The following is a 25,061-nucleotide window of genomic DNA, read 5'->3' on the forward strand; positions in this document are numbered from 1 at the left end:
GTAATTTAACATAGGATCCAAACTACATGAGTTCCAACAAGGGCTCGAACCCTGAATCTCATCCACTGAAAGTACTCAGATAACGCAGGAGTAATAAACGGAAAGAACCTGTGATTGACGTTCAAGGCCAAGCTACCGTCACAGATCGCTTAACTACACACGTAAGCAATATACATACCTTATATCGCTCTTTTAATTGCTGATATTATGTAAGATTACTTCCAATGCATGCAGAACAAAATCAAACGGAAAGTTATGTTAACTTTCCATTTGCAGCAGATTTTTTTAAAAAATTAATTACTTAGAAACCTCGAATGGAATATTCCAATCAATGAAATGTTATAGATCATTATTTTCGCAACATCTTAATTGAATATTATCAGTACGTACATGAAACCCACAGGAAATTGTGTTGCTTTTATAAAGGCGTTTCACAAATATGTACTAGCAACTCTTTTAAATTAATGAATTAAAAGAAATTACATCCGTCCGAGGGAACAATGTAATTAAATTGGGGAAGGAAAGTTGAATTTTCACTCAATTCCTATAGTGTTTCATTTAAATTTCGGAAGGATATTAAAGTGGCCTCTTTGGGTATATAAAGACGTTTCAGACTAGCTTCTGTATCAGTTAGTTATCCTTACTGGACTAGAAACCAAAATGGCTTTCCAAAAATCCGTAAGTAAAACTGAATACTTTTGACTAGCTTTCGGACCGTATGTTTTTGTATGATCTTTTTAATGTTTAATGAATATTAAAACACAATAACCGAACTACCGTAATTTGTTTTATACAGTAGACGATTCAAGTACTCGTCTTTGGTTTGAGAATCCCGCATTCAATTTCCGCTGCGAAAATATTTTGCTGTGGTTTTCAGATTAAACTGTAGGTTTACATCTCATATTGGCTCGAAGCTAAAAATTCATGTTAAACTCCAACGAACATACAGGTTACATTTTGTAAGAATATGATTAATTTGGATGAAATTTTGCTTCCTTTGCAGTTCCCAAGACTATATGACACTTGAGGCCTAATTCCATAGCGGCTTGCGTCTACGCAACATGAAGTTTGAGTTTTAGTTTGTGATAATCTTATAATGTATATAATTTTTTGTGTTGCGTTGCGATCCGCAAAATTTGCGAAGACGATATGGAATGAGGCACTTAATTGATCAGCACAAAGTGCAATCCGAACCACATCCTCTAACAGCACATTTAATAAGACATTCATTTGCTAATGGTTGGCATTGGTTAATTAAGTGCAAAATTAAAGTTTAAATATACGTTGGTGCAACGCAGTTTCAAAGTTTATGTTGCGATCCGCAAATTTTGCGAAGGCCGATACGGCATGAGGCCCTTGGACCAACAGCACAAAATAAAATCCGAACCACATTCCCTAACAGCGCACTTGGTAAGGCATGCGTTTCCTAATGTTTGGCATATGGTTGAGCATTGATTATTTAATTGCAATATTAAAGCTTAAAAACATTTTGGCCCAACGTAGTTTTGAAGTTTATGTTGGAAAACCAACAATTTGCCGTCATTTTTCCAACAGTTTCGGCTTTACATTCTTAAACATAATTTTTATTTCTTTCGTACAAGACACTGAGATAGTTGCCAAACGCTCGGCAAAGCAGCCAATTGGAATACACGAACAAAGTTTACAGTTGACTTGTCTACCATTCCACTTTTCCCTGTTGAGACCTATTGTCTGAACACGCGTCGGGCAATCGAAGACGATTCCTCCACTCTGAAGGCTAGTATATTAATCATAATAGCAAAGAGGGACCTCTATGGCACGTTGAAAGCTGGTATATTATTAGGATACCACTTACAATATTGTAATGCTAGTACGTCCGTTACTTCACAAGATAACGGTTGAACGGAAGCTAATGTTTCATTTTTTTAGAATAGATTAGCTCCGCTGAATTCGTTAATGGAGTTCATCCGTTAACATCGTAACGGGCAACGGTGATCTTAACGGTAGTTACCTCTCTCATTTTCTGCTATTGAAACGAAGCTAAGAGAAATGATACATATCACCACTAGATGATAGCAAACATCCTCCAGCCATCTACCGGACAAATTCAAAACACCTAGTGCGTGATCCTTTTCACCGTCTATCAGAGTTTTTATTACTATTATTAAGGGTAATATTGGGCTACTAAATATTCACTGAAATAATAGACAAAACTACATATTTGTATAAAGTGGAACATGCGTTTTTTGTTCTTATTTCACAAAAGTTACTAGTCTTGTAATAATGTCATAGTTCTATATGTAGTATAAAAATATTTACAATTTAATGCAGTGTTTCTTTCAGAAAAAAAAAAATGTTCCGGAGGGCGCACTTAGTACACGAATGGGCACATATGATTTTCACACGGTACTATTCTATTTATTATTATATTATAGACATATTATTTTGTTCTCCTCTGGGGAGCAGAGAAGCCCCCCCCCAAAAAAAAACATGTTTGGAAGAAACACTGATTGAGTATATCATATAATTATAACCCAATACGACAAATTGTAGGTAAAAGCCCTACTAATTTTTGAAAAATGTCTTTTACTATTGTTGTAGTGTCTTGTATCACAATATGTATATATGACATGTAGAAACTGGCCATGACCGGTCATAATATTTCGAGTAAAGTTTCTATCTTAATAACCTGAGAGCTCCTTTGTATCAGAGTGGATAACGTGGCTGGTTTGTATGAGTGTGGTGTCGGGTTCGGTTTGCGACAGGATTACTTAAAACAAGTAGTTGTTCAGACATTCTTCTAACAAGATGTCTCGTCTTAAGGACCCTCGGTGTTGAAATCTATGGTGATCTGTGCTTTCTTTACACAGCGATCAAGTTGTTGGAATCAAATGTTTTAGAGATAAGTTGGTGCCTGTACCTTCTTCTATTTCTACAATAACAAACTGTAGTCACCGAAGTTATTTTGTCATAGAACTCCTGTGATGATTTCAGGAGGTGGCCCAGAGGCAATTTCCCTCCGGAGCTAAGAAATCTCTCTGGAACAAAATCTCTTATTGTCCTCAATATGGATTTTATGTAATTTCGTAACACTGCTTTTCACCTACCCCCAGTATTTTTAAATTCCCCGGGAGAAATCTGAAATCATCACCGGAGAACACTGTGTTGATAGACTGGTAGAGGTAGGTTAAGTCCAGTGTTGACAGTCACTCAATTTGTAAGTCTTGCAATGTAAAACTGAGCTATCATGTTTCGTATTTCATTCTTCCGTATCACTGATAATGTAATGGACTGTCACTAATTCTATATACAGCAACGCACGATTCAATTTGTAATAGGTAACCTAGTTTTATTGAACTATAGAAAAAAAGGTCGTCTTAATGTAAGCAATGAATAACTGAACACTAAATCGAATCGTAAAATGATATATCGAAACACGAAATCGATTCATTAAATCGGTCGATTCAAAGTGTATTTGCGCTTTCTTTTTATTTATTTTGTTCTGCGATAACTTTTATTGAAATGTGCCCGATTTTAATAAAACATGATATAAATACTTTCTTTAAGTCTTTCTTTTCGGAATTGTTTGAAACTGAAATCAGTTCAGAATAAAAATTTAGTGGGTGAAATTACATATATATATAAATCACAATAATCTTTCTAGAAAGTGTCCGATTTTCGTGAAACCTTATCTGATTTCTTTGATACTTATCAGTTAATCGTATTACCTTACATTGAAATCAATCAATGGCCAGTGTGTGTCAGGCAAGTCCGTATCCAAGGGAGGTCTAGGGGGGCAGTCCCCTCCTAAATTTTTACCGACCCCCTTTAAAATGTTCACCTTAGGCTTGCAAATTAACTATAATATGATGATGAGCTATAATATGGTTGGATAGGCCCCCTTTTAACTTCTACCAGGACTCCTAAATTTTTGGGCAGGCTACCGGCCTGGTGTCAGGACTAGAAGGACGTGGATTTATACTATCTTAGAAGAGATTATGTTTATCAAAATCTTCTTTGGGGTCGCAAGACATCCTATTTTACCAGGACATGTCCTCTTTTTCTGGCAAAGAAAGGAAAGTCCAGATGGAAGTTTACAAAAATAAGAAAAAAAATCATTTTGTGGGAAGTTCAAACATCTTTTTCAATTGACAATTTATCAAGGAATCAAACATCTTTTTCAATTGACAATTTATCCATTAAATAATATGTGTTAGCAATCAGCCTCCCAAGTTTTGTCAGAAAAAATAAGAGTGTGTGAAATTAAATAACAGTTTAAGAAAAAATAAGGACATTTGCGCGCCCCAACTTAAGTTCAAAGAGGGGGAGGCGCGGTGGCTAAGTGGTAGAGCGTTCACCTCTGGTGCTTGGGGTCAATGGTTCGATCCCAGCTCGTGCTGTGTGGACTTTCTGGTGGACAAACACCGTGCTCGTGGGTTTTCTCGGGGATCTTCCGTTTCGTCCCACTTTCTTCATTCTACCATTTCATTCTCCTTAATCACCGTGTCCTTTAGCCTAACCAGCATAACCGTGGAACTTAAACTCAAAGATGTCATTTAATTTAAGTTCAAAGAAGAAGTCAGAACTAGGACCGTAAAGAAAGGACTATCCAGACAAAATCGAAACAATCTTGTATCTTTACGTATTCTTTGAACTTAATGTTTTGCGCTGTTATCTATTATTAGCGGTAACACAACGTGTCTGTTATATAATCGACACATGTTGAGGCAGCTCACTACGACACGACTAATATTAAGCAATCATATGTTACGTTTACCATGTTTCATGAATATTCCTGAAGCAGTATTGATTATAACTAGTCAATATGTTTATTGGATTTCTCTCATTGGTTAATATATATTTGAAGCATGCATGGAACTTAACTCAAAATATAGTGGAAATTATGGTTTACAAAAGCTTCTTTTCTCCTTTCCAGATCGTTCTCTTTGCTGTTCTGGCTTTTGTTGCCAGCGCCCAAGCTATTGGACTTATTGGTGAGTTATTATTATTATTACTATACGATGTTAAGATTCCTAATTACTGCCAAATTAAAATACCGCCAATATTACAGTAATTATGTGATATCTTCAAAATAGATAAAAGATAATCGAAATCGAATGGAACAAGAGCGCCCTAGACAATATTATTTTGCACGGCATACCGTTATCACGAGTCACCTAGTAGCTTTCCGTTTGCAGCCATTTAGAAACGCGAAAATAAATACTAATTTTTAAAATTGCTGGAAATCGAAAGCAGATAAGAAAGTCGTGATAGCAGTATCTCTCGTTAAATAATATTGTCTAGGGCCCTCTTGTTCCACTTTTCGATTATCTTTTATCTATTTGAATATGTCACATAATTACCGTAGTTATAAGCGGTATTTTAAATTCGCCGTGATGGGGTCTCTTAACAAGTATATATGACGTTTACTCAGAATCAAATAAAATTAAATAGTATATTGAAATATATTTTAAATACTGTGGCTTGCTACGAAGATTTGTAAATACGATTTTAAATGTGATAAAAAAAAGAATATAGTAACTAAGTAGAATTGGTCCTAAAAGCGATAGTCTTATTAGCGACAGGAACTGTTATCTGTCCTAGAGCGACCGATTCATTACAATGAGATTATGGAAGATGATAAGATTTCCTCTTGTAAAATATGTTTGCCTTTGGCGTTATTATCGTCCGAACAACTTTTCTATGAAAAATTTACGAATCAGTCATACTGTTCGCCAAATATATTTATCCTCAACTGTAAGTGCAAATAAAGCTTATCTTAATTTTGCGTTAGATTTGACATAAAACATATAAAATAATTTAGCGAGACAACAGAGTTATTTCCATGAAAAGTGCATTCTTATGTAATTAAATATTAAAATCCAATTGTAATATGCTCTTTCCTCGAAAGCTCTGTTTTCTGTACTTAATTTAATTCAAATCTAATTACTCACTAAGCAAAGCAATATATTTCATTTTGGAAAAGTTAAATGTATAAGAGTCTCGCAAACTAACTACTTTTTAGACTTTCTAAGACTATGAATAAAATGAGAAAAACATTTCAATAAAAAATACAGCATTTGAGATCTCTTACATCTGATTAGCTATTCCGAATCAACGCCATTCTTAATATGAACGAATCAATAACTCACAGGCCTGTTAACAGATCGAATCGGTCGCTCAAGGACAGTTAACAGTTTCTGTCGCACATAAGATTGTCGCAACTACGACAACACCACTAAGTAGAGGGTGCTAGTCTCTCTTTTCTTTCAAAAATGAAATGAAATCTTTCAGTCTACGTCCCACTGTTATGTTCTATAAACTAAGGAAGATGGGGATAATGAGCATGAGTAAAATAGTGATATGAAGAAAGCGGGAAGAAAGAAGAGAATCCCGAGAAATCTCACGCATATGGTGTTTGTCCACCACATCTCGGCTCTTTCAGAGTAATTGAAGTTCTGTTAGTAATGCCAACACACTGTGCAATCAAGAATGGAATGACAAATGAAGAGAATTCCGAAACGGATGATTAGCTAATTAAGTTGTTCCTGAAGAATTTCCAGATACCCTCAAAATGGCAGCTGTGTCATTAACTGTACAGCCAGAAACAAAACTTCTTTCCGTTTATGAAATTAGTTTCGTAAATGATTTTAGATTGGAAGGACAATTTGAGTACAGTTTTCAGTAAATTAAAAAGAATGTAATTTTCTGTACGTTCCCGCCATACCATTGTTATTCCCAAAATAAATTTTACCAAACCAAAAGAACTTTTGTTGCTGACTGTACAGAACTTCAATTTACTCTGTCCAGTTTCTCTCCTCTTGGATTGGTTGGGTTTCCAATCTTCTTCTTAGATGGACACGTATTTATAAGGCGAAGGTAAAGTTTAACTGCACCAAGATTTGAAAATTTTGAATAATTGGCAGCGGAAGTCTTTAAGAAATAAATTTTTGCGGGAACAGAGCTAATAGTTATGTCAATATTACAAATACTAAGTAAATAAATATAATATTTCACACGGTAACAGGAAGAATCCATGATGATCGCTGATCTAAACTAAATTCATAAGCCGTTGATAGTTTGAGGGTCATCTTATAGAATAGATGTATGCTTAAACTATAAATTTATCACGAAAATTTATACCACGTCTTATCTGCGAAAATATGCGGTGATTAAGGTCTTGATGGAGGGCCGCACCGTGGGGGGGGGCGAGCAGGGCGACGGCAAAGGGCGCCGAAGTAAGGGGGACGAAAAATTCGGGAGAAAAAAATAGGAAATATTGCTTGGAATATACATATGTATGGGGCGCCGTCGTATACTCTCACCCCGGGCGCTGATTTTCCACGGCACTGCCCTGCTAGAGTGTTAAAAATAATGTATTTCCGGAGCTACTGTAGGCGCATTCCCCCTCCCACAGATTTCAATCTGGAAATTAAACACTGGCCTGAGCGACCAGTTGTCTTCAATCCACGCAGATGATAATGTTTTTGTTTCTAGTAGTCTCTTTGTGTTGTTCACATAACAATGTGTAAAAGGAACCGATAAAGAACTAACAATATTTCTTTTTTTAATTTAAATGTAGGTACCACTGGAGTGAGCCAAGTTCAACGTACCAACGTCCATTATCCTCCAGTCCTTGGTATTGGATACGGTGGTTATGGTCTTGGCGGATACGGTCTTGGAGGTTATGGACTTGGTGGATACGGCCTTGGTGGTTATGGTCTTGGTGGATACGGACTTGGATATGGATATTTGGGTTAAAAAGTAAAATTTATTGTTCCTATTCATAGTTTAAACTTAAAATGTAAATCTGTGCAAGCTTCTCGATCTGGCCATAATAAAATTCTTGAAATATTACTGTTCCATTTCATTTCTTTCCAGTGAAATATAAGAAAAAATTGAATACAAGAGTTTTGAATCTTACACCTTGTTTCAGTAACAGGGGTGACATTGTCCGCACGTGATTGAAACTTTCCCCCGTGGATTTTGTACTAGCATTATACTCCGTTTTTATACGAATTATACCGTTTGCGTTACCTGTAGTTTAACCCATTGGTTCTCAACCGTTTTCGACTGACCCCAGGCTTTACTAAACCTCCAGGACATAGCGACATATTTGTTTGATTTTTGATAATAAAAATACAAATTAATAGTAGTTTGTATATACTGGTCACTGATGTAGATTTTATGATTTATGAGATTTTATTGCTGTACCTCTCGCAAACATCCCCAAATTAGAAGCTTAGAAATAGAAATAATATCATATTTCAACAATGATTACCTATCATAAACCTTGGGCTATGAATTGTACTTAAAGCTAGGTTACCATGCTTCAAGAATCTTGTGGCTACCGTGAAAATAAAATATTGCAACTCTACAATATTTATGCATGTAAACATAGTCTTGAAAGGGACATACAACATTTTTTTTCATCTTGCAAGGAGTCAAACCATGTGCACCTTTCTGTTTTGTCTTGCTTGCTACGTGCTATCGTCCTTCCACTAGCATAAAGCAAAAAACAGTTTTGCCGCTTCCAAAACGATGGATTCTTTTGGACGGGAAGGGGAAGCGCGCCAAAACAAACGTTTTTAATGAGGAGGTTCACTATTTATCCACTAGAGTGCAATGCTGTATGGGTCGAGATTTCTTTCTTCCTTTCAAAAAGTTATCTGTAAATAGTAAATAAAAAGATAGAGTTGCAACTTTTTTATGACAGTTACAAGATTCTTGCAGCATGGCAGCCTAGCTTAATTTAACGTGTTTAAATTTCAATTTTGGTATTTTTTTTTTCATGCAAGAACACAAGTTAGATCATCCAAATTTTGGAGAATCCTAACGAATAAATGAGAATTTTTATTTGGTAACTACAAAATTTAAGAATAGATCAAATGACCTTTTCTTGATCTCGAGGTACTCATGCTCAGTGAAACACAATCCAGTGGTTACGTTGCGATCTATCTTAATGAGCGGTAAGCATAACATTTAAACATATCACCTAATGCTAATTCATTCTCCCTCCAAATATAAAATGTTATTTTTGACAATATATTCTCGAGAATATTGTAAAATATATGTATGGAGAACCAACAAATTTTAACAGAGTAATAGAGAAACATTTACCCATGTATATACGCATATATTTTAACAATTGTAAAATTTAAGAGGTTCCCTCTCAAATTTAAAAAGAATGCATTATGTACCTATTATAACGACTCACCAAGGGTAGTCGTCAACCTGGTTCGATCGATGATATATGAATCTCGAGTGGTAGTAATAGTTTGCATGTAAAAATATCTTTAATGATTATACATATTATTATTCTCACCTTTTCTATCAAAATTATAAAGTCGATGAACGGTATCAAATGGTTTATTAGTTGATACACTTTTATGTATTTTTATTCAAATTGTCATGCACACATACAAGATGATTAGGTATCCATAAACAATTACATAGCAACTAACTACATAACACTATCTATATCTCTTACAGATATTAAAAACATTCTTCTTTTGTTAATATTAAATTAACATTCTATTAAGTATAGTGCACATGTATGAGCACTTTCTGCCCAAGGTACAAGTAATTATTAAACTATCCAAAGTATTTCGTTATACTGTATCCTATAAAAAGAGAATTAATCCCTGTACTCTTCTATTAAACATATTGTACACCCGGCGCAAACAGTTACAAGTCAAAAATACACATTTATGGGAAAATGAATTTGAAAGTTTGTTATTTTATCAATATCGTCCCCTAGAATACTGGTATTTCTGCCATCTATGAGTTAAGTTTTTTTAATTACGTTTATGGGAAATTACCACCATATAGAGCTCGCTTCGAATGGCGATGGTAACTCAAAATTGCCATTTTTTGAGTTGTAACACTCTTCCAACAAGTATATGATATATTACACTAAAGATTCGTCAAAGAGGATGTAAAAGATAAAAAACCTCAATTTTTTTAACCCATTAAATTGAACGTGCAGCAGCAATTAAATTTACAAAAATATATATTCGGGTCCTAGAGAACATTTACCAAATTTTGCTTTATCACAATCTCCAAATTTAAGTTTATCCCAAAATTTAAGAGGAATGCATCAATGTACCTAAGTAAGATGAAAAACGAATTTACCATCTACTTAACCATATAACCATATGTTGTAGTAAAATCTCATAAATTAGGTCAACAATCTCCACTTTTGAATTTACCCATAAAAGGGAATAAGCAGAACCACCCAAATTTACATTGAAATCTAGAGAATGTTTACCGACTTTTGTAATTTGGCAATTCCCAAATACAAGAAGTAGTCCTATGTACGCTAACAAATTTGAAGAAAGGTAGCATCAAAGTATACATGTTTTATGAGATAAGAAAATAAAAAGACTAGTCAAACATATAATTATATAACGTGTTCAAGGCTCAGGAAAGAAGATAAATTAGATTAAGAACTGAACACGTGGAAATACTAATACTTGGCATTTTTAAACCATAGAAGTCTTAAGAAGTACTAACCAAATTTACAGAAAGAGAACATTTACCAATTTTTTGACAATTCCTAAACTTAAGGGGTGGGCCAATGTACCCCTCACAAAATTTAAGAATGTGCACAAATATGTCCATATTTTACGGAACTGGAGTGCGGTGGCTCAATGGTAGAGTGTTCACCTCTGGTGCATCGGGTCCTTGGTTCGATCCCATTTCGCACTAAGTTTGGTGTGCATAGGTGTTCTCGGGGTGCTGCTGTTTCCTCCCACTTTCTTCATTCCACCATTTCCTTCATTTCTCATCATCACCGTCTCCTTTGGTCTAGCCGGCATATAAACATTTCATATCATTTTATTTTTACGAAAGGAAATGGGCAGATTTACGCATATATAATCATAAACAAATCCCTCGTCAAAGGGGGTAAATTAGGTCAAACATCTCCATATTTTGAATTTTTATACGATAAACAGGAACAAGATGGACCAACCAAATTTACAATGGTAGTATATATTAAGATGATAGAGAAAATTTACCAATTCTATTTTTCTGACAATTCTCAAACTTAAGGGTAGTCCTAAGTCCCCAGGCCCGTAGCCACCCCAAAAACGTACGGGAGATGTAGAAGTTACGGAGGGTCCGATCAACCATATTATAGTTCATCACCATATTATGTGAGGTACGAGCTATACAAATTCGCGAATGGGGTGAAATACCGTTCTCTGTAAACAAAATAACTTTTTACTTATAACAGCAAGGTTTCTTAAATTTGGTATATAGGTACCTCAGGTCCATACCGAGATCCAATAACCGAATCAGCCATCTAGGGTTAATTCAAGATCAAAAGGTCAAATTATTGAAACATTTTCTAAAAACTATAGAAAAAGACTTATACGTTACAGTGGCCTTAAGAAGGATATGTGAAAGCAGATGACGCACACTTACCTGCACAAAATACAAACATCTATCGGTCACATTGAAGAGTAGGAAAATTATTTTTTCTAGGACATCACTATTTGTACTTGAAAAGTTTTTTTTATTTAGTGCCAAATATTAATAACGGTTTACAATAACATAAAGAAAAGGGATGATTTTCAAGTTAACAAATATTACATACATTCACTAAGGAATATAAAATCATCATGCTAACAGTTGTATCGTACCACTACAAATTTGTGTCATTATTTGGATAGAATACTAATACATATGGTTATGATTTAGTGAGAAAGGTATTTCGCGACCAGTAGCTAAAAATGTTGCGAAAAGGACACAATATATCCCACAATCTATTGCGTTATATTGCCATTTATGTTTGTACAAGAGCTCAATCAGTTGAGGGACAGGTACTCCAGATCTTGCTCTGTGATACAATTTGTAAGCGAATTGAATTAGTTTCATGAATCTTTCGATGCGTGTGTCATCTACCATACCATACGAGTCGATTATTCCAACTCTATCATGTATTTGGTCCCAAAAGCCTCCTCTCCATCATTGGCATAAGGGAAGATCAACTGTGATTGGAACATCCTTTCATCACAATATTGATGTACTGTATGTTATCGTACTCCAATGTCGAAATGTACAGCTTCATCAGCAAAACTTCGTCGAAGACGGAATAAATAATATTAGGCAGAGTTAAAACCGTCGGCCAATTATTATTCGAATGTCGGTTATCGGTTATGTATACGTTCAACATATAAAAATAAATATCGATTACAGAACTGGACACGTCCCGGGTTGGATCCAGGAAAGGTAAAACCTCTGAAATTGAAGGAACCACTCTTACGTCATCATAATAGTTTAATTCTCTGGCAGATGTAATTGCTATGAGGATTGAGTCGTATTGAGCAATTGTCCGGCGTGTTGCGCGGATGCCGAAACTCATATCTATTAGTCGGATATCAGGAATTAAGAATTCTAAACTTTCTTCATATTTCCGACGCTCTAGAAGTGCAGATAAGTATTTTTTCAATCGCAGTTTAGTGAACATTGGGCCGATAATGATGCCAGATAATGTTTTGCATTTACCGTACTTACCGCAATATATGGTAATCCCAGGCTAGCTTCTCTGTTGCCAAGGTCTATTGCAGCTCTGCCAAGTGTGATGCCTTGTGCTTTGGGGATTGTGAAAGCGTAAGCTGGCTGTAGAGGAATCTGGGTGCGTGAGAATGATACACTATTATCTATCATTGTACTATGGTTTTAATAGAGTTTAAACGTATCATAGGGACCTCGCCATCCTTGTTCGACGAGCGCCTAGTATAGTTCATTTGCAAGCCTACCGTGAACACTTTAAGAGGACCATTAAAAATTTAGTGGGGCGGCCTCCATGCCTCCCCGTAGACACGGGCTTGTAAGTACCCCTCCCAAATTTTAAAGTTGCATCAATGTACCCTTGCCTTATGATAGGACCTTTCTACACACCTATATAAGATTTCATCAAGGAGGACAAATTAGGTTCAAAACCGCCGAAATTTACAATTTTTGTAATTTTTTACCCACGAAAGGAAACGAGATAAACGTCGAAAACTTTCAGAGATACATACCCTGGTCCTATACTATCATATCAATCTTTTTGGTTTGGCAAATTCCAAGCTTTAAGAAAGGGGGCCCTAGATGGTCCAACCAAAATTTAGGGGGTGGGCCAAGGACCTCTGCCAAAATATTAGAGAGAATGGTCCTAGGTACCAGTAGATCATTGACCCGGGCCACACCCCTAGATCATTGACCTTTGATTTCTAAAAAAAAAAAAAAATGCTGACTCTCCGTGATAGCCACTCCCTACTACTCCAAGTGAGAGAGGACAAGAAATACTTTAGCCACACAGTGCCGTGCGGTGGAAAATCAGCGCCCAGAGCGAGAGTATGCGATTGCGCCCCCCTGTACATATGGGTGAGGTCGATAGACCAGCCGCGAAGCGCCACTATGGTTGTCTAAAAGTGTAAGAAAATTTTCAAAAATAAACCTTGCTTTTCCTTGGTTTTGGGCACTTTTTATTACTTTTTCCTTCCCAGCACTCTAGTCTAGCCACAGCCCTGTCATTATACTAGGAACGAAAGAAGTTAACTGAAATAATTAAATCTTAGTTTTAAAAAAAAAATTAAACCTCATCTCCAGAGTAAACGCTACAGGAGATAAGTTTTTATTTAGTATTTCTTTTATTCTTTCAAGGCATTGTTAATCTCTCTAATCTGTTAATCTCTTAGTTCATTCTTCCTGTTTTATTTACCATTTAATGTTTATTAGCTTAACTGTAATAATAACATTCAAATTACCTTATTCGTTAAGGTTACATTAATGTGGCAGCTCACTCGATAAGGTCTTTGAGGGTCGCGGTGTCTCAGTGGTAGAGTGTTCACCTCTGGGTTCAAACCCTGCTCCCGCCAAGTGAACTTTGTGGTGGACAAACACCGTGTGCGTGGATTTTCTCGGGGTTCTCCCACTTTCTTCATTCCACCATTTCATTCATTTCTCATAATGACCGTCTCCTTTAGCCTAACCGGCATAACCGTGGGACGTAAAACTGAAAGATTTCATTTCATTTTTTCGATAAGGTCTTTACATAAAATTTTGGCTTCCAGTGATGGAATATCCACATATTTTTTTTATGTCCCAGTACTAGGGGTTCACAACGTATATGCTCTCAAACTATGTTGAGGATCTATAGAAACACACAATATTAGAGATCGATACACTGTGTTCGTGGAAGGTCGGAGCATTATTAACGCTTACGGGAGTTCTTTCCCTTCTTGTTCTCTCTTTGACAGTTTTCATTTATCCAACTTCTTTTTAACGTTTGCTGTTCCGTTAATTGGCCACAGTTTTTCTTCTACATTTTAGCGCCATTGACATATTAAAAGAAATCGAAACAGCGACAGAAATTAATACAAAATAATGCATTTGCTATTATGTCCTTAATTATTATAATAAAACTATACTGAACAAACAATTGTAGATGCAGTTTGGTGGAGAATCTCCACAAGAAATTAGAAGTTCATATTAGGTCAATATGTCTTCTCATTCTTTAGATCGTCTCTGTACATTATTTATATCATTATACGGGAGTTGCACCCAAGGCCTTATATATCCTGATTTATTTATTAGCTTTTAATTATTTGAAATCGCACATATTTACTGAGCAGGATGATTTTGATCAAGATCGAATTAGTTTTATGAGTTTCTTCATTTTACAGAGTCAAAAATGCAAATTTGGTGATCACTAACTCGGAAACCAAAGGTTTGCACATTATAATATTGCAAATTGATATTGATCTAAAGACAAAGGATACCCCTAGGTGGTTGGATTAATTTATTTATACATATATCGGGGCATTACTGGTATCTATGACCTTAAGCCCTTCATGTATGAGAAATAACGTCTCTCGCAAGCACATTATCCTATGGAGAAGGTAAAAAAGAAAGTGGCCTGCGACCTTTATGTTACGTACAATTCTGACATTCGTCTGGTGTGAATGGGAAAATCTTAGGGAAAACCTCACTTAGAATAGCAGGGCTGAGAAAGCTGTCACACCTTTTCGACCGAGTATCCTCAACGGGAATCAAACCTGGCACCGCTCACATCAAAGGCAAAAGCGTAACCGACTATCCTTCGGGGAGCATGACAGCCGGCATTATGGCGAAGATGGCGCTTATAACGTGATTTTTTTTCTGAAGGGTCATAATTTTTCATTGAAAATGTATTGATATGGAATGCTCCTTAACTTTTTTTAGTAGCACCAGTGATCACATATAGTAATAATGTGTTCCACGTGCATGATTAACCGTTTTTCGCCTTTTCTCTGTCCAGTTCTTCTACGTCAGTCTGTCCACATCAGAGCACACAAATTCCGATTCTGTGTCCTAGCTTTACGAATTCTTTTGCGCCACGTCCCTATACTCGTCTTCTGACAGCATTAAGTCATTCACGCGTTACTTCCTCAAAGATGTTTAGTTTAGAAAAACTTCTTGTCATACATTTCGTTTATCCGCAATGCAACATTACATGCCATTTTCCAACATTTGCGACTAATCGTAACTCGGTCATGACGCCAAATTTCACTACGTGTGACGTGGACTTTTTTCTGTTTTCATTAGTAGAAACTTCTCCCAACCATTGTAACATGTCTTCTGTAAGACCCCATAATAATACTCTTTCAAGAAGTTCACAAGTAAATTTGAGTCCAAAGCATTAAGACCAAAGTTCGGAACACCATAAGTTATGTTGCTTTCCATCTGTAGCAGTAGTCTTTAATTAATTACTTGTTATAAACTGTAGTAGAACATTCCAATCAAGAAGTATTAAATCAATATTTTAACATCAGTTTAATTGAATATTTTAAATACGTATAAGAAACCCAGGAAATCATATTACCTGTGTAAAGTTTCACAAGTACATATCTATTCTTTCCATTTAATGAGTTAAAGAAATTTCATCCTTCTGAGGAAACATTATAATTAATCTGGAGAAGGAAAGTTTAATTTTCACTCTTTCTTATGTTGTTTCAATAACATATCGGAAGGATATTGAGGGAAATCTTTGGATATATAAAGACTGTTCAGAGTAGCTTCTTTATCAGTTAGTTATCCTCACTGGACTAGAAATCAAAATGGCTTTCCAAAAATCCGTAAGTAAAACTGAATACTTTTGAACAGATTTCAAACCGTACGTTATTGTATATTTTTTTCAATGTTTTATGAATGTTAAAAGTCAATATTTTCACTAATTTAATTTATGAAGTGGATGAATGGTTCATGTACTCGTCTTGAGTTTGAGAGTCTGGCGTTCGTTCACCGTTGCGAGAATATTGTTGCTACGATTTCCATGATAAACTGTAGGTCTATATTTCACATTGCCTCGCAGTTGAAAAGGATGTTTATCTCCAACAAACACACAGGTTACACTTAGTAGAAATATGATTAATTTGAATGAACTTTTGCATCCCTTCCAGTTCCCAAGACCATCTGAAGCTTGGGGTGTCGTTCCATGGCGGTTTGAGTCAATGCTACCCAAAATTTGCGTTTAGTTTGCGATATTCCTTATACCGAATGCAATTGCTTTTTTGCGTTACGTTGCAATCCGCAAATTTTGAGCAGATCGATACGTAATGAGTACCTTGGACCAACGACACAAAGCGGACACAAAGCGGACCAACGACACACGGACCTCATTTCCTAACAGCACACTTGGTAAGGTGTGCATTAGGTAATGGTTGGCATATGGTTCGGAATTGATTAATTGCAAAGTTAAAAAATCTTCTGGCCCGACTTACTTTTCAAGTTTATGTTGACCAACCAACAGTTTGCCCTCATTTATCCAACAGTAGACTAATGGTCGACATGGTTGGGAATAACCAACTACAAAAATTCATTGGCCCAACATACTTTTAAAGCATGTGTAGTCAACCTACAATTTTCCATGATTCATCCAACCTTTTCGACTTTGCATTCTCAAACGCAATTTTCCTTTTTAATAAGAGACATTGATTGAGCTAGTTGCCAAACGCTCGGCAAAGCAGCCAATTGGAACATAAGCTAGAGTTTAACAGTTGACTAGCCTACCATTCCACTTGTCACTGTGGGGCTTGTTGTTTGAGCTCGCATCGTGTAATCGATGACGGTTTCACCACGGTGAACGCTAGTATGTTAATCATATAAAAAGAAGGGAGCTCCTATCATGTTAAAAGTTAGTATAGGATAGCTAAGTGAGACTAACAATATTGTAATGCCAGTGCGGTACGTACTTCGTACGATAACGGTAGAACAGAAGCTAATTTATCAATTCTTTTTTTCTGGCATAGATAAGTAGAGCCGTCAATGGAGTCAATCCGTTAACATGTTAACGTGTAACGGTGATTAACGGTTGCCAGCTATATCTCACTATATTTTCCGCTGTTGAAACATAAGTAATAGAAATTATACATATCGCCACTAGATGGTAGCAAACATCCTCCAACTGTTGCCTTCTATCGAACAAAATCGAAACACCTAGTGCATGATCCTTTTTACAGTCTCTCACTGTTTATTACTATTATTACAAGTAATACTACGTTAAAAGTTATTAGCTTATATAATAGACAAAAGTACACATTTGTATAAAGTTGAGCGTGCGTTTTCTGGGTCTTTACAAAAGTTACTTGTCTTACAGTGCTAGCTTCAATATGATGGAAATCTATTTATAGCTGAACGTATCATATAATTATAAACGAATACGACAAATTGTAGGTAAAAGCCCGACTAGTGTCTATCAAATATCTTTTACTATTATTTTAGTGTCCTGTATTATAATATATATGACTTGTAAAATTTCGAGAAACTGGCCATGACTAGTTGTAATTTCTGGAGTAAAATTTCTACCTTAATTGCCTGAGAGAGCCTTTGTAGTCCAGTGGATAACGTGGTTGGTTTGTACGCATGAGGTCTCGGGTACGATTCGCGGTGGGATTATTTAAAACAAGTACTTGTTCGGACACTCTTCTTTTTAGATGTCTCGTCTCAAATATCCACTGTGTTGAAATGCATGGTGATCTGTGCTTTCTTTACATAGCAGTCAAGTTGTTGGGATAATATGTTTTACTGACAGCGGAAGTGGCAGAAATTATTTGACTCATCGATCAACTGTAACAAACAGTAGTCACCAAGTTATCCCGTCGGAGGACACCAGTGATTTCATGACTTTGCCCGGGGGAAATTTCCTCCGAAGCTAAGAAATTCCTATGGGACCAAATCTATTGTTCTTAATATTGATTCTAGGTAATTTCGCAATATTACTTCTTCACTGTCAGTGTATTGAAATTCCCACCCGGGAGAAATCTGAAATCAGCCCTGGAGAACATTGTGTTGATAAACTGGTAGGCGGGTAAAATCCAGTGTTGACAGGTATTCAATTTGCAAATCTTACACTGTAAAACAGAGCTACTGTATTAAGTTTTCTATTTCATTCTCTCGTGACAATGATAATGTAATCGATTACCACTAATTGCATATACAGTTACCCATGATTCAATTTATAATGGATAGTACCGTATTTACGATTTTGTTTCGGCAGGGGCGGGGGCTTTGCTAACTTTATTCGTGGAAATGTGAAAATTCTGCAAGATATTTCATTTACTTTAAAATAGTAAATAACATTTCGTCGGGGTCTTAAGCCCGGACCCTCCCCCCTTAATACACCAATGATGATGGACACTTTAGATATGTTGAACTAAACATAAAAGAGGTTGTTTAGTGTATGTAGTGAATAACCGAATGCAAAATTGGATCGTTCTACGATCGATTTGATTTAGTAAATCGATCTACTCAAAAGTGCATTTGTACTTTTATTTATTTTGTTCCACGATAACATTTTTTTTTAAAATTACCTTAATTTAGTAGAACACAATAAATACTTTCTTTGTCTCTTAAAATAGTTTTATTTTTTGCGATTGAAATCGTTCCAGAAACTTTTCAATTCTCGTGCAACATATCTGATTTCTTTGAGACTTACGAGTTAATTGTATTATCTGATATTGAAATCCATCAATGGCCAGTGTGTGTGTATCAGGAGGAGAAGAAAGTGGATTTATCTTAGAAAAGATTACGTTTATCAAAACTTTCCTTAGGATAACAAGAAAAACCCGTTTTACCTGGACATGTCGCTTTTTCTAGAAAAGAAAGCAAGGTTCGGGTGGGATTTTACAAAAATGAATAAATATTCTCATTTTCTCGGGAGTTCAAAAATATTTTCCAATTGACAATTTATCGATTAAATAGTACGCGTTAGCAATGAGTCATCAAGGTTAGTAAGAGAAAAATAACAATAGCTGTGTGAAATAAAATAACAATTAAAAAAAAGACATTTGCGCTCCCCTACTTGAGTTCGAAGAAAAGTCAGAATTAGGACCGAAAAGAAAGTCGTGTCCAGGCTAAATCGGAAGATGTTGTACCGAGGCCCGTATTTAGGTAAGTGCTATTCTGTGCTCCAGCACAAGGCGGTAGAATTTAGGGGGTGGCAAAATTTTGGATTTCATATTTAAATCCAGCAACCTGCAGAGTTCCGTACACGTGCGAAAAAATATGTCAATGTGTTTAATTTGCCCTGATTACAGGAGTGTCTAATTAGATAGCTTATCTGATTATTTTTAAAAAGTCCTCCTCCCCCCACCACCAAGGATTGAATATGAACTTGAACATCATGAAAACTCATACTGTTAAAGTCAGCGACCTCGAAAACTATGAATTTAACACTTAATATCTGTCGTTTTTGATTACTTTTAAAATCTCGTCCACTACCTGGGGAGTGCAGTGTGACCCTGAAGTTGAATTGAATTAAAACTGTCACTATTCATCTCAGCAACTCCAAAAGCTGTGAATTCAACTATAGTATTGATTTTTTTTGGAGGGGGGCAGATTATTTAGAGCACAGGGGCGCACAATATATAAATACGGGCCTGGTTGTACCTTTATGTATTCTCTAGTTAATATTTTGCGCTCTCCTGTATTATGGGCGGTAACACAAATTGACTGTTATATAACCGACACACGTCAAGGTAGCTCACCATGACACGATTAAGCAATCATATGTTACGTTTACCATGAATATTTCTGAAGCAATATTGATTATAAGTAGTCAATATATATGTTAGAGTTCTCTCACTAGTTAATATGTATTTGAAGCATGCATGCATGCACCTTAACTCAAAATATAATATAAATTATGGTTTACAAAAGTTATTTTTATCCTTTCCAGATTGTTCTGTTCGCTGTTCTGGCTTTTGTCGCCAGCGCCCAAGCTATTGGACTCATTGGTGAGTTTATTATTTACTTATTTACATTATTATTATTATTGCTCTTACTTTATATTACGTTTGCTCAGAATCAAATAAAACTAAATAGTCTACTGACATACATTTTAAATACTGTAGCTGAGTACGAAGGTGTATAAATACAATATTAAATATAATTGCCAAGAAAGAAAAAAAAAGAACTATAGTAACTAAGTAGAGGGCGCTAGTCTCTCGATTTCGTTCAAAAATGAAATGAAATTATTCAGTTCTCCTTTCCACAGTTGTGTCCTTTAGAGTAAGGGAGACGGTGACAATAAAAATGAGTTAAATAGTGAAATGAAGAAAGTTGGAAGAAGAGAGAGAATCCCAAGAAAAATCGCGCATAATGGTGTTTGTACACCACATCTCGCTTCTTTCAAAGTAGTTGAAGTTCTACTACGTTAGTAATGCCAGCATATTGTGCAATTAAGAATGGAATAGCCAATGAAGTATTCTGATACAGATGATTAACCAATTAAGATAACCGTAACAATTCCCAGATATCCTCAAAATGACTGTTGTGTCGTTACTTGTATAGAAGTTCAGTTTACTCTGGTCTGCTTCTCTTCTTACGGATTGGTTGGATTTCTAGGCTTCTTCCTAGATAGAAATTTATTTATGAAGCCTAGGTGAAGTTTAACTGCACTAGAATTTGGAAATTTTGAATAATTGGCGTGAAATCTTAATAAATAAATCTTGGCGGGAACTGGTAATAGATACATCAATATTACAAATATTAAATAAATTAATGTAACATTTCCCAGGGTAATAGGAAGAATCCATTACAAGTATTGTTAAACCGTGAACATTCTTTCACGATCTCTGTAGCCTGTTGCAAAATATTTGCAGTGGATTATATGGAATTACATCTATTTGGTACAGAGGAAATTGAGCGAAGCCGCCACATGGATGTCTATAAACTTAGTCTTTCTTTAATTCATGACTTGATGATTCGTACTATTAGCAAATTTTCACTTTATTAACTGTAAGTATAAGCCTTACTGATTTCTACCAAATTTTTCACTTAATATTGCTTACTCTACTACATTGCTCAGGAGATTTACTAGGATTGGTAATGAAGGAAAGAAATGTTAAGTGACTAAACATGAGCTAATTACTCACATAAATGACGTTGTATATATTGTACGGCTGCAACAACTAAGACTTCCAACAGTTCTAGTTTCAGCGCTTTATCATATTGGGCTGTTAACTAAGGCCAATCTCTTCTGTTCCTATATTCCCCAGAGAAATATTTTAAACATTCCTTGCTTGTCACCAGGTTTCATGATATACTACAACTTCGTAAATTTAACTTAATTTAATAAAGACAAATTACCGTATATTTTTGCAGATAAAACGATAGCTAAATTATATATATAAAAAAAGAACCTCAAAATCCGGGGTCGTAATATGGGATATACAAATAACAATAATTGAAATTTATTGAGTTGAAACATGAAACAAAAAACTCACCAATTTAGTTAAACTTACTACAACTTATCGAATGCACGAATATTTGCAACAATCTGCCACATTCAAGAAAATAAAATCCGTTCATTCGAAACATTACGTACGCTATACAGCATTATTATCCAAATGATGATCGCTCATCTAAACTAAACTTATAGTCCGTTGAACGTTTGAAGATCGCCTTATAGAACGATTTAAGCTAAAACTATAAAATTTTACAAAATTTTTACCACACCTTATCTGCAGGTCGTCGTATCTGCGGAAATATATGGTAACTAAAGTGTTTATAGTTAACAATATAATGTAATGCATTTCCGGTGGTGTAGGTTCATTTTTTTCCCATAAATTTCTATATGGAAATTAAAATCTGAGCTCAACGACCAGTCGTCTTCAATCTCCGGAAATGATAATGTTTCGTTTCCAGTAGTGCCTTTCTTTTGTTTACTTATAATTTGTAAAAGGAACAAATAAAGAACTAACACTATTTCTTTTTTAATTTAAACATAGGTACCACTGGAGTGAGCCAAGTTCAACGTACCAACGTCCATTATCCTCCAGTCCTTGGTATTGGATACGGTGGTTATGGTCTTGGTGGATACGGTCTTGGAGGTTATGGTCTTGGTGGATACGGTCTTGGAGGTTATGGACTTGGCGGATACGGTCTTGGTGGATACGGACTTGGATATGGATATTTGGGTTAAAAAGTAAAATTTATTGTGCCTATTCATAGTTTAAACTTAAATGTGAATTTTTGTAACCTTCTCGATCTAGCCATAATAAAATTCTTGAAATATTACTGTTCCATTTCATTTCTTTCGAGTGAAATATAAGAAAAAAATTGAATACAAGAGTTTTGAATCTTACACCTTGTTTCAGTAAGAGGGGTGACATTGTTCGAACGTGATTGAAATTTTCCCCTTGTGGATTTTATACTAACATTATACTCCGTTTCTATACGAATTATACCGTTTGCGTTACCTGTAGTTTAACCCTTTGATTCCCAACCGTTTTTGACTGACGCCGGGCTTTACTGAACGTGCAGGACATAGCGACATATTTGTTTGATATTTGATAATAATAATACAAATTAATAGTAGTTTGTATATACTGGTCACTGTATGTAGATTTTATGTTTTATGAGATTTTATTGCTGTACCTCTCGCAAACATCCCCAAATTAGAACCTAGATATAAATATAATATCATATTTCAACAATGATTACCTATCATAATCCAAGTTCTACAGCTTTTACAGCAATAATCTTGGACTATCAGCTGTGCCTAAAGCTGGCCATGCTTCAAGAATCTTGTAGCTGTCATAAAAAAAGTTGCAACTCTACAATATTTCTGCATATAAACATAGTCTTGAAAGGGACATACAACATTTTTTATCTTGCAAGGAGTCAAACCATGTGCCACTTTCTGTTTTGTCTTGCTTGCTACCTGCTATCGTCCTTCCACTAGCATAAAGCAAAAACCAGTTTTGCCGCTTCTAAAACGATGGATTCTTTTGGACGGGAAGGGGAAGCTCACGTTGTTAATGAGGAAGTTCACTATTTATCCACTAGAGTGCAGTGCTGTATGAGTGGAGATATCTTCCTTGCTTTCAGTAAGTTATATGTAAATAGTAAATAGAAAGATGGAGTTGCAAGTATTTTAAATGACAATTACAAGATTCTTGCAGCATGGCAGCCTAGCTTAAGTTCCAACATGTTTAAATTTCAAATTTTGGTATTTTTTTAATGCAAGAACATAAGTTAGATCATCCAAATTCACGAGAGTCCTAATTAATTTTTATTTGATAATTGCAAAATTTAAGAATAGATCAAATGACCTTTTCTTGATCTCGAGGTACTCATGCTCAGTGAAACACAATCCAGTGGTTACGTTGCGATCTATCTTAATGAGCGGTAAGCATAACATTTAAACATATCGCCTCATGCTAATTCATTCTCCCGCCAAATATAAAATCTTATATTTGACAATATATTCTCGAGAATATTGTAAAATATATGTATGGAGAACCAACAAATTTTAACAGAGTAATAGAGAAACATTTACCCATGTATATACGCGAATATTTTAACAATTCTAAAATTTAAGAGGTTCCCTCTCAAATTTAAAAAAAAATGCATTATGTACCTGTATCCTATAAAAAAGACAATTATCCCTTTACTCTTCTATTAAACATATTGCACACCCGGCGCAAACAGTTACAAGTCAAAAATAGACATTTATGGGAAAATGAATTTGAAAATTGTTATTTTATCAATATCGTCCCCTAGAATACTGGTATTTTTGCCATCTATAAGTTAAGTTTTTTTAGTTACGTTTATGGGAAATTACTACCATATAGAGCTCGCTTCGAATGGCGATGGTAACTTAAAATTGCCATTTTTTTTTTTGAGATGTAACACTCTTCCAACAAGTATATGATATATTACACTAAAGATTCGTCAAAGAGGATGTAAAAGATTTAAAAAACTCCATTTTTTAACCCATTAAACGGAACGTGCAGTACCAATTAAATTTACAAAAACATATATTCGGGTCCAAGAGAACATTTACCAAATTTTATTTTATCACATTCTAAAAATTTAAGGGTATCCGAAAATTTAAGAGGAATGCATCAGTGTACCGAAGTAATATGAAAAACGAATTGACCATGTACTTAACCATATAACCATATGTTGTAGTAAAATCTCATAGATTAGGTCAACAAGCTCTACTTTTGAATTTATCCATAGAAGGGAATAATCAGAACCACCCAAATTTACATTAAAATCTAGAGAATGTTTACCGACTTTTGTAACTTGCCAATTCCCAAATTTAAGGAGTAGTCCTATGTACCACTAACAAATGGAAAAGGTTTTATCAAAGTATATATGCTTTATGAGATAAGAAAATAAAAATAAAATAAATCCCTCTAGTCAAACATATAATCATATAACGCGTTAAAGTCTCAGGAAAGAAGATAAATTAGATTAAGAACTAAACATGTGGCAATACTAATATTTAGCATTTTTTAAAACCATAGAAGTGTTAAGTAGGACTAACCAAATTTACAGAAAGGAAACATTTACCAATTTTTGGTACAATTTTTAAAGTTAAGGGGCGGGCCAATGTACCCCTTCCAAAATTTAAGAAAAGTGCACAAATATGCCCATCTTTTACAAGAGGAGACTGAGGTGGCTCAAGGCTAGAGAGTACACCTTTGGTGCATGGGGTCCTTGATTCGATCCCAGTTCGCACCAAGTGTGGTGTGCATGGATTTTCTCAGAGTGCTCAGGTTTCCTCCCACTTTCTTCATTCCACCATTTCATTCATT

General features: G+C 35.3%; 2 long non-coding RNA genes across 3 annotated transcripts; both read left to right on the forward strand.

Moving 5' to 3' along the window:
• Positions 1 to 584: 584 nt before the first annotated feature.
• On the forward strand, positions 585 to 7,819 carry LOC145670572 (uncharacterized). Its single transcript, XR_014128339.1, has 3 exons — positions 585 to 678; positions 4,916 to 4,973; positions 7,562 to 7,819. It is a non-coding gene; the product is annotated as an uncharacterized LOC145670572 (long non-coding RNA).
• Positions 7,820 to 16,038: 8,219 nt separating this feature from the next.
• Positions 16,039 to 22,530, forward strand: LOC145670573 (uncharacterized). 2 transcript variants are annotated; one of them, XR_014128341.1, is made up of 4 exons: positions 16,039 to 16,088; positions 20,189 to 20,246; positions 22,242 to 22,313; positions 22,344 to 22,530. It is a non-coding gene; the product is annotated as an uncharacterized LOC145670573 (long non-coding RNA). The 2 variants fall into 2 exon arrangements; XR_014128340.1 differs by having other exon boundaries at positions 22,242 to 22,530.
• The last annotated feature ends 2,531 nt before the right edge of the window (positions 22,531 to 25,061 follow it).

Source organism: Thermobia domestica, chromosome 14 (assembly GCF_964235325.1).
Source record: "Thermobia domestica chromosome 14, izTheDome1.hap1.1, whole genome shotgun sequence".
In the NCBI taxonomy this organism is placed as follows: domain Eukaryota; kingdom Metazoa; phylum Arthropoda; class Insecta; order Zygentoma; family Lepismatidae; genus Thermobia; species Thermobia domestica.